At 34.7% G+C, this 14,088-nt stretch overlaps 1 pseudogene; it reads left to right on the top strand.

Moving 5' to 3' along the window:
* The first annotated feature begins 37 nt into the window (after positions 1 to 37).
* On the top strand, positions 38 to 11,415 carry LOC149554252 (G-type lectin S-receptor-like serine/threonine-protein kinase At2g19130 pseudogene; annotated as a pseudogene).
* The last annotated feature ends 2,673 nt before the right edge of the window (positions 11,416 to 14,088 follow it).

The following is a 14,088-nucleotide window of genomic DNA, read 5'->3' as shown; positions in this document are numbered from 1 at the left end:
TACATTTCTGGAGAGAAAAATAATAGCCCGAAGAAAAATGGAGCCGTTCCTGAAAAATCATTTGGCATTCAACTGTAAGAAACGTTTCTTTCTGGCGCTTGCTCTGCTTATTCTCCAGCGCGGTTGCAATTTGTTTGTTACTGGTGCAGACACCCTCTGTGTCGGGTCTTCTCTCAGAGGAAACCGGACCATCATTTCTAACGATGGTACCTTTGAATTGGGATTTTTCAAACCGAATGGAACAAACAACTGGTATGTTGGAATCTGGCATGCTCAGATCCCAGACAACACCATCATTTGGGTGGCTAACAGAGAAACTCCCATTAAAAACCAGCCAGGCCTTCTCTCTCTGTCTAAATCTGGTTATCTCACTGTATCTGATCTGAAAGGCAAAATCGTTTGGTCGAGTAATGATACTCAGAAAACAGGGGCGTCCATGGCTACCATATTGGACTCTGGTAATTTTGTTCTTTTAGATCCCCAAAACACTTCTTAGACTGTGTGGGAGAGTTTTGCACATCCCACAGATCATTTCATGCCTACCTCGAAGCTGTGGAAAGGCATGAAGCTATACTCTTGGAAGAGCTCGTTGGATCCAGCGCCTGGCCCTTTCTTTCTCCAGATGAATCCATCCCCAGGAAAGACGGACTTTGTTCTGCAGTATGAAACTGGCGTTTCAAATTACACCTCGGGAGAGTGGACTGGTAGATATTTTTCCACCATGCCAGGGGCCCTATCTGATACCTCATTTCAGCAGAAATTCGTGGAGATTTCTCCAACAAATATGTACTATGCATATGATCTTTCACCCAAAGTTTGGTCGACGACTATGGCGAAGGAGTTTGTTAGCTGGAACGGCCAGCTGTGGTTCTCTGTCTCGGTTAATAACAAAGCCTGGAGCCTGGTTTATAATTCACCCACTTCAAATTGTGACGTGTATGGTGTGTGCGGGGCTTATGGAGTCTGCTTCAACCAAGCCAACATTCAGTTATGCAGCTGTGTTGAAGGTTTCAAGCCCAGAAATGCTACAATCTGGACTTCTGAGGAATGGTGGTCAAGCGGTTGTGTCCGGTGTAGTCCATTAAACTGCTCCACAGATGGTTTTCTTCAACTCACTAATATTTCCTTTTCAGAGGACGGAGCGGCGTTTCAGAATGCACAAGAGTCGTTGAGTCTACAAGGATGCAAAACTGCTTGTCTGAACAATTGTTCCTGTACGGCCTTTGCTTTCACTGATTCAAATTCTGCTGTTTGTAAGCTGTGGTTTGGCGATTTATTAGGCATGCAGACTAAGGCCACTTCATCTGACGACCAATCTTCATTCCTTCGATTGGCTGCTTCTGATGTGCCACAATTGTCATCTGACGGAGGTAGCAGCAGCAGATGCAGAGTAATTGCTGTGTCTGTTTCAATTCCTTTGGGGCTTGTTCTTTTGGGTGCTCTGTTGATTGTTGCATGGTTTATTCAGCGCAGGCGTCGAAGGCTGCTTGAGAAAGGCAACTACAAGGGCCCAACAACACCGCTGAGAGCATTCACCTACAGAGAGATGAAAATTGCGAGCAACAAGTTCGCCCATAAATTGGGGAAGGGGGCATTTGGATCCGTCTACAAAGGAACTCTACCAGACAAAACTCTTGTTGCGGTGAAGAAATTAGAGGGATCGGGACAAGCAGAGAAGCAATTCCGCGCTGAAATAAGCACGATTGGGAACATACATCATGTGAATTTGGTAAGACTCGTGGGATTCTGTGCAGAGGGATCTCAAAGAATGCTTGTTTACGAGTACATGCAGAATGGGTTTCTCAATTCTTTCCTGTCTCGCAAGGCCAACGAAGGGGGCAGAGTGCTGGATTGGAATACCAGATTTGGGATCGCTTTGGATACTGCTAGAGGGTTACTCTATCTCCACGAAGAATGCAGGGATCGCATCATCCATTGTGATATCAAGCCTGAAAATATTCTTCTTGATGGAGATTTTTCCCCAAAAGTTACAGATTTCGGACAGGCAAAGCTTGTTGGCAGAGATTTCAGTAGAGTTTTGACTACAACAAGAGGAACAAGAGGGTATTTGGCTCCTGAGTGGTTCTCTGGCGTGCCCATAACAGTGAAGGCGGATGTATTCAGCTTGTACATGACACTGCTGGAAATTATCTCAGGGCGACGAAATAGCGACTTGAGCGTGGATGAATCAAAGCAATACTTTCCATCATGGGCAGCAGGTGAGATTGAGAAGGGAAACATAATTGGTATTGTGGATGAAAGGATTGCTGACAATGCAGATGTTGAGCACGTGAGAAGAGCAGGTGCGGTGAGCATACTCTGCATTCAAAATGATGAGAATGAGAGACCGAGCATGGCCCAGGTTGTGAGGATATTGGAAGGCAAAGCAGATGGTATGTTGCTTAGCAATTATCTTGAGAAAGCGACTAAAATTCGAAACTGAATGTAGTTAATGCTTATAACCGAGGCCACAACATAATGGTCACTTGTTAAATGCATATTGTCCATGCTTGCAAATATTTACTGTGAAGTCTCTTGTCTGACGCCTCTCTGTGAGATGATTTAATGCATGAGTAAATACTCTGTGAACTGTTTCTGTCTGAGCTGCTCCGTGCAGATTCAGTATATAAAAATATCTTTTAATTTAGGACGTGTGTGTGACCTCAAATGTCTTTACAAGTTCGTCTTTACAAGTTACAAAAGATTTCGTAAATGTCACAAATATATTTTAATAATTTCAAATTAAGGACTTATTATCACTTTTAAAAGGTATTTTACTAAGATTAATAGTTCATATGTCTACATGTGACCTTTCAATCTTCTTTCTCCATAAAATTGTTTAATATTTTCATCATGTCAAAACCCCTTTTCTCACTGGAGTGGGATTAGTTGGAATCCATATTTGTAAGTTAATTTTACTTTTTTTAAAACATTTCTTGTCAATGTTTTTTCTCATATTTTGAGGTTTGGCCTTGAAATGTATTCAACATGTTGTGCTTAAAAAAAATATTAGAGTTAATTTTTCTAAGAAATAAATTTATTAAATCTAAATTTCTATTAAATCATAAGCTTTAATCTATGTTCTTGAAATCATAAGATATATAATTTCTATTTCACAAATAAGAAATATGTGTTTCTTTTGAAAATTTGCATCTGTGTTCCTTAATAAAAATCTATCATATACAAATAATAATTTTTTTGGTGATATTATAAGAATTGTATTATTTATTTTTATCATTATATAATTTTATTGGATATATTTATATATTTATAGTTTCATTATTAACAATTAATATTAGCAAGGTTATCATAATAAATGAAATTGAAAGGTTATAATTATTGTTATGTTTGGTTGATGTTATTTATTATTTTATTTGATCTCCAAGAGTGAAATGTATAAAGTTTATAAAATCATTTATTGAGTTTTGTGCACAAAAAGCTAAAAGTCAATTACGATAGCAAAAATAACCAATCAAATCTCAAATAAATAATTTCTTTTCAATCATTAAAAATGCACCATATATTAGAACTTTATAGATGAAAAAGGTAGTTGAAAAATAAAGTGATATGATTGGACAACTAAAAATTAAAAATTAAAAATTTAAAAGTTGCATTACAATGAATGCTATAATATCCCACCTAGGGCCTATGGTGGGAACTAATAATTTGTTTATTTTATATAGATTATATTAAAATATTTGTAAGGCAATAAGTTCAACAAGCTATGGCCAAAATAATGGCTCAAGATTTGTATGTTAAGAGAAGTTTAATTTTGGCCAATAATTTTTTTAAGTAGAAGTTGAAGTGTGAAATAATTTAAAGTTTTTAATCTAGAAGTTGATAGCATCCATAGACTATCAAATAGAAAATTAAACTTCTCTTAGCATACAAATCTTCTCTTAACCTGGGTGAAAGTAGAAAATTAATTAGCAACCTAGCAAGTTAAAGTATTTCTTAAGAGAAGTTTACTTGAATTTTATAATAGTTTTTTTGATATATTACTTTGAAAAATGGGGTTTCACTTTAAACATCAGAATTCATTATCATTATTATTTAAAAATAATAATAGTAATGACTATTATCAGGCTTAACAAAAATATAGTTTTACTAAAGATGGGTTCTTTTAAGCTACAAAAATAGGGAATTATATTATGATAATCTAAATTTGGAAGACATATATACTAGGAAGACCTTTGCAAATGAAACTTGAATTCAACACAAAATATTTTTTATGAAATTATATCAAAAATTAAAATGGTTGATTAATTACACTTGTTTTATATACATGTTGAGGTTTTGTGTTTTATCTTGTGATGGGTTTTGTAGAAACCTAGTATCTTGACTAGTAAGGCATGTTTACCAGAGGCTTGCGAAGTGATTGATTTATGATGATGTTATGTGATATTTTTAAGTCACAATTATTTCATTCCCTTCCATTGTGATGCATTCAGGTGTTTCTGTGGTGAAAACCAATTTTGTTATCTAAGCTCATGTTGTGATTCGTGATATAACCTTTTAGGGGTGATAAATTATCTAATGTGTTTTCTAGTTGCTCATATAACACTGATGTGGTTGTTGTGATGTTATGAGATATTATGTCATGAGCTTAGGGTAGGCTATCTTTGTTTATGTTGGGAAGTGCCTTGCAATTGAGGCTAGAGCCTTAAAGAGGCTCCCTAGGTAACCCATTGTAAGTTATCTTAGTAAGTGAAAATATTTCATTAATGGGGTTAAAATGAATTAACAAGAGTCAGCATGTTACCTCACCCATGCCTGAAGTGCTATATAGGCTAGGATGGGAGTAGAGAGAACACTTGGTTGCAACCTTGCCTAGTTAGTATGCCTTGTCTGTAAGAAAGGATACTAATGCCACATAGAGTCACTAGGGGGTTGGGGTCAAAAGAGGCTTCCAAGGTAACATTAGAGTTGACTCATGTGATGACACTTTCCTACATGCATATTAGGTTTCCTACATGTCTTTGTTTCCTCTGGGATTAGATGTTACTTGTGTATTTGGTAACTTTGAGATAGATTGCTATAAGGATTCCTTGACCTAGATTCTTGTTATAACTTTTGGATCCTTATCTATTTGGGACTTGAGATTATCTCCTTAGCACAGTGGTAGTGATCCATTTAGGTTCCACGAGGTCAATTGTTAGTGTTTCTTATACCATTGAGATCTGAAAAGATGGATGTTGATGTAGAATATTTCTTGCACAGTTGTTCTATTCTTTTTATCTTGTGATTATGTTTTATAGTCATATTTTGGTATATTGTACTTTGATTATTTGAGATCCTATGAGATGTTTTATGTTATCATGATGCATATTCTTTTAGCATTTCATACCCTATGAATTGTATAAAGGATGATTATGCATTTTGGTTATGCCATCTGGCATCTTATGTACTTATATATTATTTCACTTATGGTTATTCTATGGTATGGACTTTGTGTACTTATCAAATTTATTCTTAATAAAACTTATGTGTGTGATTCAATGTTATGGAACTCTTGAGATATGCAATTGTTATTGTATTTCTTATGTATGTATATGAATTATTGCTTCCGCTATGTTATCTCTTATTTGTTTTAATCTAAAAATAATAAAAATGTTTAGTAATCTTAATGACATTATAGGTTAGTTTCTCCTAGGTTCCTTAGTAGGGCATTACAATCTTTAGTTGTCCTTTTTTCTAAAAAAAATTAACTATAAGAGAAAAACAAATAGTTTTTGAAATACAATATGAAAAGTAAACTTTGAGAAGGGGAGGGCTGAATTAGTCCTTCAAAACTATAACCATAAACTTATTCAGAAAACATCCATCTCACAATTTGCATATAAACTAAAATAGTTAGCTAAACATATTCATCTATAGCATGCAAACAAATAACATCAACACATGTATGACACAAGATATTTGGTTACCTACATACCTTCCAATAAAAAGGTAAAACTGAGGTGGGGATGACACCCAAAAATCTCCACTATTGTAGTAATAAAGTGTATCTAATGAAGGCTACAATGTTTGATCATAAACTATGATCTACCCTTTGAATGGTCTGACCTATTAATGGCTTACAAGATTATTAGATCTTATTTAGTTAAAGGATTTCAACACCCTATTAGAAGTGTGCATGACTAAAGGACTTTAACTTATAATGAAGTAAGCACCTTTTTAAAGGATTTATAATAGTTTATTAGGACTACTCTGTTAAGAGATTTAATTGATTCATATGCTAGAATGTCTCAACAATGATCCTTTGGTTAACACTCTGCTACTATATAACATATCACCTCTTTCCTGATGTGTACTTGATCCTCTCTTATCAAATGTATCACTTCTATCCTCTAACTCCTTTCCTTTGTTCTCCTCTAACTGATATTCTGCAATGTATTCCAATTCACAACTCCTTAGCCACCATCAATGATTTGTTTTCCCATGCAAACTTCTCTATTCTTGCATTCCATGTTCAAGGTTTATCCTCCTTAAGAAGACCTAAGTGACTAAGGGTTAGGTATTAATCAACAATTGTGATTCACCCATTTTTCTGCTTAAAACATTCCTTCAATTGATTGGTTGTATGTACTACATAGGGATCTATAATATAGGTTCATCCTTATCATCTTAGAATCACAAAAAAATCCCTAAGTCAGCTCAAAAATGCTTTACATAGAATTTTTCCATTACAAACGACTATGTCCAAAGTTGTTCGCTTGACACTTGAAGTGTTTGATGCTTGGCATCCACTATATATTTAATGTTGTAACTTGACCTCTAAATGACTCAACATTCATTGATCACTCGACATCTAAATGTCTTGACATATACTATCTGCTTAGCACTTGAGTAACTCAATACTTATTAGATACTCAATAAATACTACATATCTGACAACTTACACTCAACATATACTACTTTTTCAACATGAACTAAAAAAATGACTTAAGTGTGTTGTCACACATATGTCAAAACCAATCTAAGATTAATAATCCCCCCCTTTAACATGAGTAGTAAAAACACTTGGTCATGCATGAATATCCTTAGCTCTTGAGCATAACTTAGATAATATCTATATAGTACTTGGCTTACATACAAAATTTCAAAATTTCAAAATTTTGCAAAACACTTATAACTTAACAGTCATACCTCAAAATTTTATAACTCCCCCTAAGTTGATTGTTCTTTTATGATTCTAAAACTAAATATTCCTATTGAGTATATCTGCTTTGTTGGCTCTATTTCTATAGACTTTATTTTTGTTTGGTCTCCCTCAAAATTTATTCTCTCCTTTCATGCATTCTCCCTCGCTTTATTCATTCTCCCCCTTTTGACACTTATGTCATGGGTGTATATGAGCAATGTTAGTATGCTAATAGAAACCAAATTTAAATAAAGCTTCTACAAACTAAACAAAATTCATAAAACTTCAAGATAGACTAAGATGAGCTCTCAATTGAAAATATGAGCCATTAATGGGCTCTCTCAATGAGAAGCTCTCTTGTTGAGTGGCTTTATCTAAATGGATAGGATGTATGCTCAATATGCTTCCAAAGGCTTCAATGGATGATTGTGGATTTTTGGTGTGGATATATGACTTTAGTATGGATTTGGCTCTCAAAATAGCATTATAACTTTACTTCATGGATTGTGTTATTTTGCAAAGGGGAAGGATCAAATTTATAGGCAAGAGGCTTGAGGGATTGAGGGCTAAGATGCAAGGATGGGAAAAATCTCATGGAGGGCTCAGATTGCATGAGAAGAGAGCACATGGATTGTGCTTCCTTATAGCCAATCAAGGAGTGACACATGTCACATGGTGAGAGGATGGAGGAAAGGGGAAGGATGAGTCAACAAAGGAGGCTCAAGGGATAAAATCTTCATAAAGACCCTCATAATGACTTGTAAGAGCAATAAAAGGGCTTGTAAGAGTCATTTATGACCTAGTGGACTTCATAAAGTTTTATGGTTGAGATATTTTGAGGGTGATGAGAGCAATTTCGACTTGGACTTGATTAGGAAGGTTTTAAGCTTGTTTAGGCTTGTGCAAATAATTAGAGGATGGATTAGGATGGTTTAGGATTAGCTTAGGGATAGGCAAGTGGATGGCATTTAATGAGGGTGGGTGAAGGAGGAGATATTTGTTAACTTTGGCTTGGGTTAGTAGTTCTTAAAGACATCTTCTAGAAGAGTCTAGACTTTGGATGAGGATAAAGACTTTCTAAAATAGTCTAGAATTTCCTAGGATGAGGATGAAGACTTTCTAGAAGAGTCTAGAACTTCTTAGGATGAGGATAAATTAGATTTTTAGGAAATAAATAAAGTTTTATTTATTTCAAGGGTTTGGGTTGAGGAGATATTTATTACAACTTTTTAAATAAACATGAGGATTAATATTTAATCTTAATTAAATATTTTGAGTTGGGATTAGGGGTAGGAAATGATGGGATTAGCCTTTAATTAAAATTAAAGAAGGATTAGAAGATTTTGGAAGAGGTTAGTGGTCTTAAGGAAATTGACCAAGTTTTGGGCAAAAAATAATTTTTTTATTTATTTTAAGATTTTTGGTCAATTTATTAATTAAATAATTAATAAATAAGGAAATAATGTTTAAATAAGATTTAAACATTTTTGGGAGGGATTCCTTAATTAAATATTTGAAATTAAGATAAAGGGATTTAATGGCATAAAAATTAATTAATTAATTAATTAAATAATTAATTAATAAATGATGATGTCATCAGGGATTTTTTTCAGAAAATAAAAATATTATTTTCTAAAGGATTTTTAGGTGTCTACAATGGGTTGTACATGAATTGTGTATTTGTCCAAGAAAGATTTATGGACCACCATCATTATTTGCAGTGATGCATCCTAGTTGTCATATGCTACCTCCATAGATTTTATTTCTATGTCTAACTCGGCAGCAAGGGTGACTAAGCCTTCATGTGGAGAAAGATAGGGATCTTTCTTCAATACTATCTCTACATGGGCTAGTTCCTTATGTAACACCTCCATGCGAGGGGTTAACATGGACTGGATGTTGATTAGTGTAGCCCTAATATTTGCATCTTGAGCATGTAAAGCTACTAATTGACCTTATGTTGATAATAAATTCCTTAAGTGAGATTGACTTTAACCATGAGATTTTTGTAGAATGCTACCTATTTTCTTCAAATCTCCCTCTAGATGGTCAATATGTCTCTGCACTTCTTGTGTGAATAGGGGAACATCACACAAATTGGTGTAAAGAGAGAAAATGTTCTCCAACATCTTGTTGGTTAAAATAATAGTCTTGACAATTGAGTGTCAACACACTTAACCATTTTCACTATATATGCTAAGTACACAATGTATGCCAAGCCATAATTTCAATAGGTGCCAAGCCATAGTTGGTGTTGAGAAAGTTAGAACGTAGTATGTGTTGAGTGATCCAAGAAATGTTCATGTGTCAAGTAATCCAGAAATGTTCAGATGCCGAGCAATATAGAACATACATGTGCTGAGAAAACTAGGAAAGTAATAGATTCCAAGCAATCTAGGAATCAATTCATGCCAAGCATCAGTAATGTATTGAGTGTTGAGTAACTCAAAATTAACATAAGAGTTTTTACTTGCACAAACTAAGATGTAAACCATTTTTAGAGCCAACTTAGAGAGATTTTGAGGGAGAAAAAGGATAAGGATGAATCGTTTACATTCTCTATGCAACCTACATGCAACCAATCAAAAAAATGGAAAAGGCATGCAACCAATGAGAAAAATGCAAGGTATGAGCAGGAATTTGAGATTCAATATGGATCATAGATCCATACCTAACCCTAAGTCTTTGCATTCTTTATAAGGAGGATGAATGCACCATTGCATATGTGGATGAGAATAGTGTATGGGGGAGATTATAGTGAAATTTTAGTGTGAAAGAGGAAAGACTTAGAGGAATAGAGCAATAATTACATAACAAGTTAATCGGAACAATACAAGAGTCAAGGAACACATAAAGAGATCGGATCAAGCAAGCATCAGAATGAGAAGAGAAAATCTAGTACTTGAACCCAACAATTTGAGATTGCATTCAATCACATCAAATGTTCTAATACTGTCTCACAATTGTATTAGAGGTTGAAATCATATGATGATAGGTTAGCTTAATAGCTAGGTAGGAGAAACTTTGGAGAAGGTCTTGAAAAATCCTATGTATTAGGTGGGTTTAACAACCTATTGTAAATCCTTTAACAAGGTGACACTTCATGTAAGTGTTTGTAAATCCTCTAACCAAGTCACTATTGACACTGTGTAAAGCCCTTAATAGGGCAGGCCTTTTGTAGGGTAGACCATCAGAAGTGATTGAACATTGATTGCTGTAGTGATTTTTGTGGGTGTCATCCCCACCCTAGTTTTACCTTCTTATTCCTAGAGGGTTTCTAGGTTACCAAATCTTTGTGTTATGTGTTGATGCATGCTTTCATTTCATGTTTTCTTATATGTTTACATGCATTATACATTGCTTTCAGTTATGTGTTAATAAGGGTTTGAAAGGATAAAAATTGGTTACTTCTGATTCACCCCCCCCCCCCCCCCCCTCTCAAAAGTACTCTTCCCTTTTTAATATTCAAACACATCTTCTTCACACCCACAATCTTGGTTTCTAACTCAACTTGGTGTACTGCAATGACACTAGATATTATTTCATCCACTTTGGTTTGAAAATTCTTTTCAGACCATTCTAGTAATTTGACATTGGAATCTACGTCTTCATCATTAATTTTCTCTACAATATTTTCCAACTACTCAATGATTGGCTTGGCTTCATTAGGTGTAGGTAGGATGAATGCATCAAGAAAGATATCCTTGATTCATGAAGTTCTTGTTTCTACCTATGCTCCCTTCTAACAAGTTCTTGGTGTTTCTTGCAGAGCATCCTACAATATGCTCATCTTCTCTATTGTGATTGTTGTAAGAACATACTTTGGTAACTCAATCACCTTATCTAAGTTGATTTCACTATAGGATGTTACTTCATCAACCTTAGATGTCCTAGGACTTGGCCTTGATGCTTGCAATGATGTAGCTTCTATACTCGGCCTATGAAGTGCTTGACTAGGAGTAGGAGTAGTAGTGTTAAGGTAATTAGTGTTTATATGGCTATTAATTCCTCTAACTTTGTATTCAAGACTAAATATTCAACTCTATCCTTCTTTTTTACCTTTATTTCTACTCCACTTTGTGTTTGTGGTGTAGGTGCAAAATTGGCTTCCTAACCTATTTGGATTGGTGTCCTTTCTTTCTCAATTATTGTAATTGTTAGTACTGAAACCTTTTGTACCTTAATGCTAACATGTGAAGGCATTGTGTCCTTCCTTTGATATACTAAAATAGACATTGTAGGTTGCACCTTTGTAGATTGAGGCGGGGTAATAGATAATGCATGTGTTTTCTCCCTTGTAAATGTCAATTCTGCCTTCTCAATCTCATCCATATTGACCAACATAGGATGAATGCATAGTTGTGCCCTGGTGGTGGAATTAGTTAGTATCTTCTAGATATCCTACTCTATTAGGGTATTCATGTTATTAATGGTAGTTTCAAACACATCCTTAACCTTTACTATATCTACTTATGGATTGGTACTTGGCATGTGTACTTTTGGTACACTCTAGTCCTGTTATTGCTCTTCCTTAGCTGTTGCCTCTATAGTGCCTCCCCATGTAATTCCTTAACAAATTCATCATTATTTACTTCAATTATTTCTTGTTGTTCTTTGTCTTCACCTACTTCCTTAGGTGCTTTCCCAATAGCTTATTGTGTTGTCAGCCCATAGATTATTTTCCATGTTTGTGTGCTTTTTTGAACAATAGCTTCACTCTTGTTCTGTAAAATGTTAAAAGCTTAGTACTTTGGAGAAAATCTCCCCTTATAATTGTTAATAGCCTTTTTTATCTCATATTTTTCCAAGTCTAGCATCACTCTTGCAAGTGTAGTCTCTACAATATTTCTCTTTGTTGTGAGACTATATTTCCACCTTTGCTCAACTCTCTCATATAGGCTCTTGGGTAAAAAGTTGGTAATCTCAATTGGAGTCTTCTTGAAATTTTCCATCATGGCATATATAAAATATTCTACTTTATCCATATCTAACTTTCCAAGTTTATCAAACTCAACATGTGCAAATCCACTTAAATCAACATTATTCTTGATATTTTTACAAAATATGTCCAAATCAAAAGAGGGACTATGACTTACCACTTAGAATTGGTTATTATCATCTAACTCAATCCCCTCCTCATCTAATTTAGTAAGGGCAATATATTTCCTTCTTTTCTTTTTCTCATGTTCATCTTCTTTTGTAGTTGTTCTAGCTCTCTTACCTTTAGGCTTCTAAACTTTTAGAGTCTTCTTGGCAGTAACTCTTGTGCTAGCCCTAGTAACATGAACTATAGGCTTTTGTTGTGAAGGTTTCACAATATTTTTAGGTTTTCTTTCTATAGGCTTCTTTGATTTCCTTCTCTGCTCTTCTGTGGCAATGGGTGCTTCATTGGCTTCTTCTTCCTCAACACCTTCATAAACTTTTTCTTCTTTTCCTCCTTTGTCCTCACCTTGACCTTGTGTGAGAGAAAGTGGTGCTAGGGTAGGTGCATCCTCATCATCTTCATTATCTTCTTCCTCTTCATCTCCTTCTACCCCTTCACAAAATTGTTCCTTGAGTTTCTTCACAATCTTATTCTTCCTTCTCAACATAGAAGTTGTCTTCGATTCTATTGTTATCTTTGACTTTGCTACATCATAGTTTCCAAAAGTAGTAGCATCCTTATCTACTTCCTCTACCAGTAAAGTAGTGATGGATAGAAATTCCTCATCAACATTAATCTCATAAGGTAATGGTTTGAGCCATCTCACCCTTAGAACAATAGCTTGAACATAAGTGAAATCAATATCAACTTTAAAATTAACATCATTGAAATGCTTCTCTACTACTAATGCTAGAATCCTCTATCCTTTTTTCATTAACTTCCTAAAATATTCAAAGAAGCTAGTCATTACAAACACAAAATTATCTCTAAGTTGCTCTATAAATTGACCAATCTGCACTACAACTGACCTATTGCTCTTCCAAGCTATTTTCCCAAAATGTGGAAAAAGTGTTCTAGATAGAAAAATATGCAAACACGTATTGAACCAAATTTTCACTATGCACTTTTTTTTTCCTTATGGATCCCAAGTTTTTAGATAATTGTTGGAGTTGTAACATGACAAGGTCATAAGAATGGTCTTTCTTCACTATCTTGTAACCCAAATCCATAGCCATACAAGGTACACTATTTTACCTGTTGGATTGAAATAATTTATGTGCAATAATTCTCACTACAAATGCAATTAGGGGATCAATAATTATATCTATGATCATCCCTCTCTTGTTCCATAGTGCCCCTGTATTCTTCTCAATTGCTTCTTTTGCATCACTCCTCATTGCCTTAGGTTTGTCTAGGGTTGGATGCCCTACCACTTTGTGAATAATCCTCTTTGTGATTTTGATAGGGTCATCCTCCAACCATATAGAATATTCATGAATTCTACTAAGAACAATCTTTATCCATTCTATCTTGAACATGTTTGGAAAATCTAGGGCATGGGTTAACCCTTTTCTCTCTACAACCTTGTATTCTTCTTTTAATACTCCATTCTCACATAATTTCCCATATACTTCTCTTATTTCCATGTCTCCAAGTCTTCCAACCTTACAAGTATAGAAACACCTTACATCTTGTATCATCAGAACTTGTGGTGGTATCATAGATAATGCACTAGACAGGTCTCCTTTATATGTAATGTTAGGAATCACCCAGAAATGTGGTTGTTTGAACTTGTTACTTATCAATTGAACATTAAAAAATTCCTTTCCTTCCTTGACTACAACAACAAAAGAGCTAGATGCCATAACAACTAACGAAGGTTAGTGTAAATTCAAACAACGTAGCTCAACACATGATAAATACCTTGAAAATTTTGATGATTGGTGTCGAGTAGCAGTTGAATTTAGTTTTCAAATGCTTGAATTGATTTCTCCAATTCATCTTTAGCTCTTCATTCTCT

Source organism: Cupressus sempervirens, chromosome 6, assembly GCF_028749045.1.
Source record: "Cupressus sempervirens isolate cs-2001-9-10 chromosome 6, ASM2874904v1, whole genome shotgun sequence".
Classification (NCBI taxonomy): Eukaryota; Viridiplantae; Streptophyta; class Pinopsida; order Cupressales; family Cupressaceae; genus Cupressus; species Cupressus sempervirens.
This window is presented reverse-complemented; position numbering and strand designations above follow the sequence as displayed.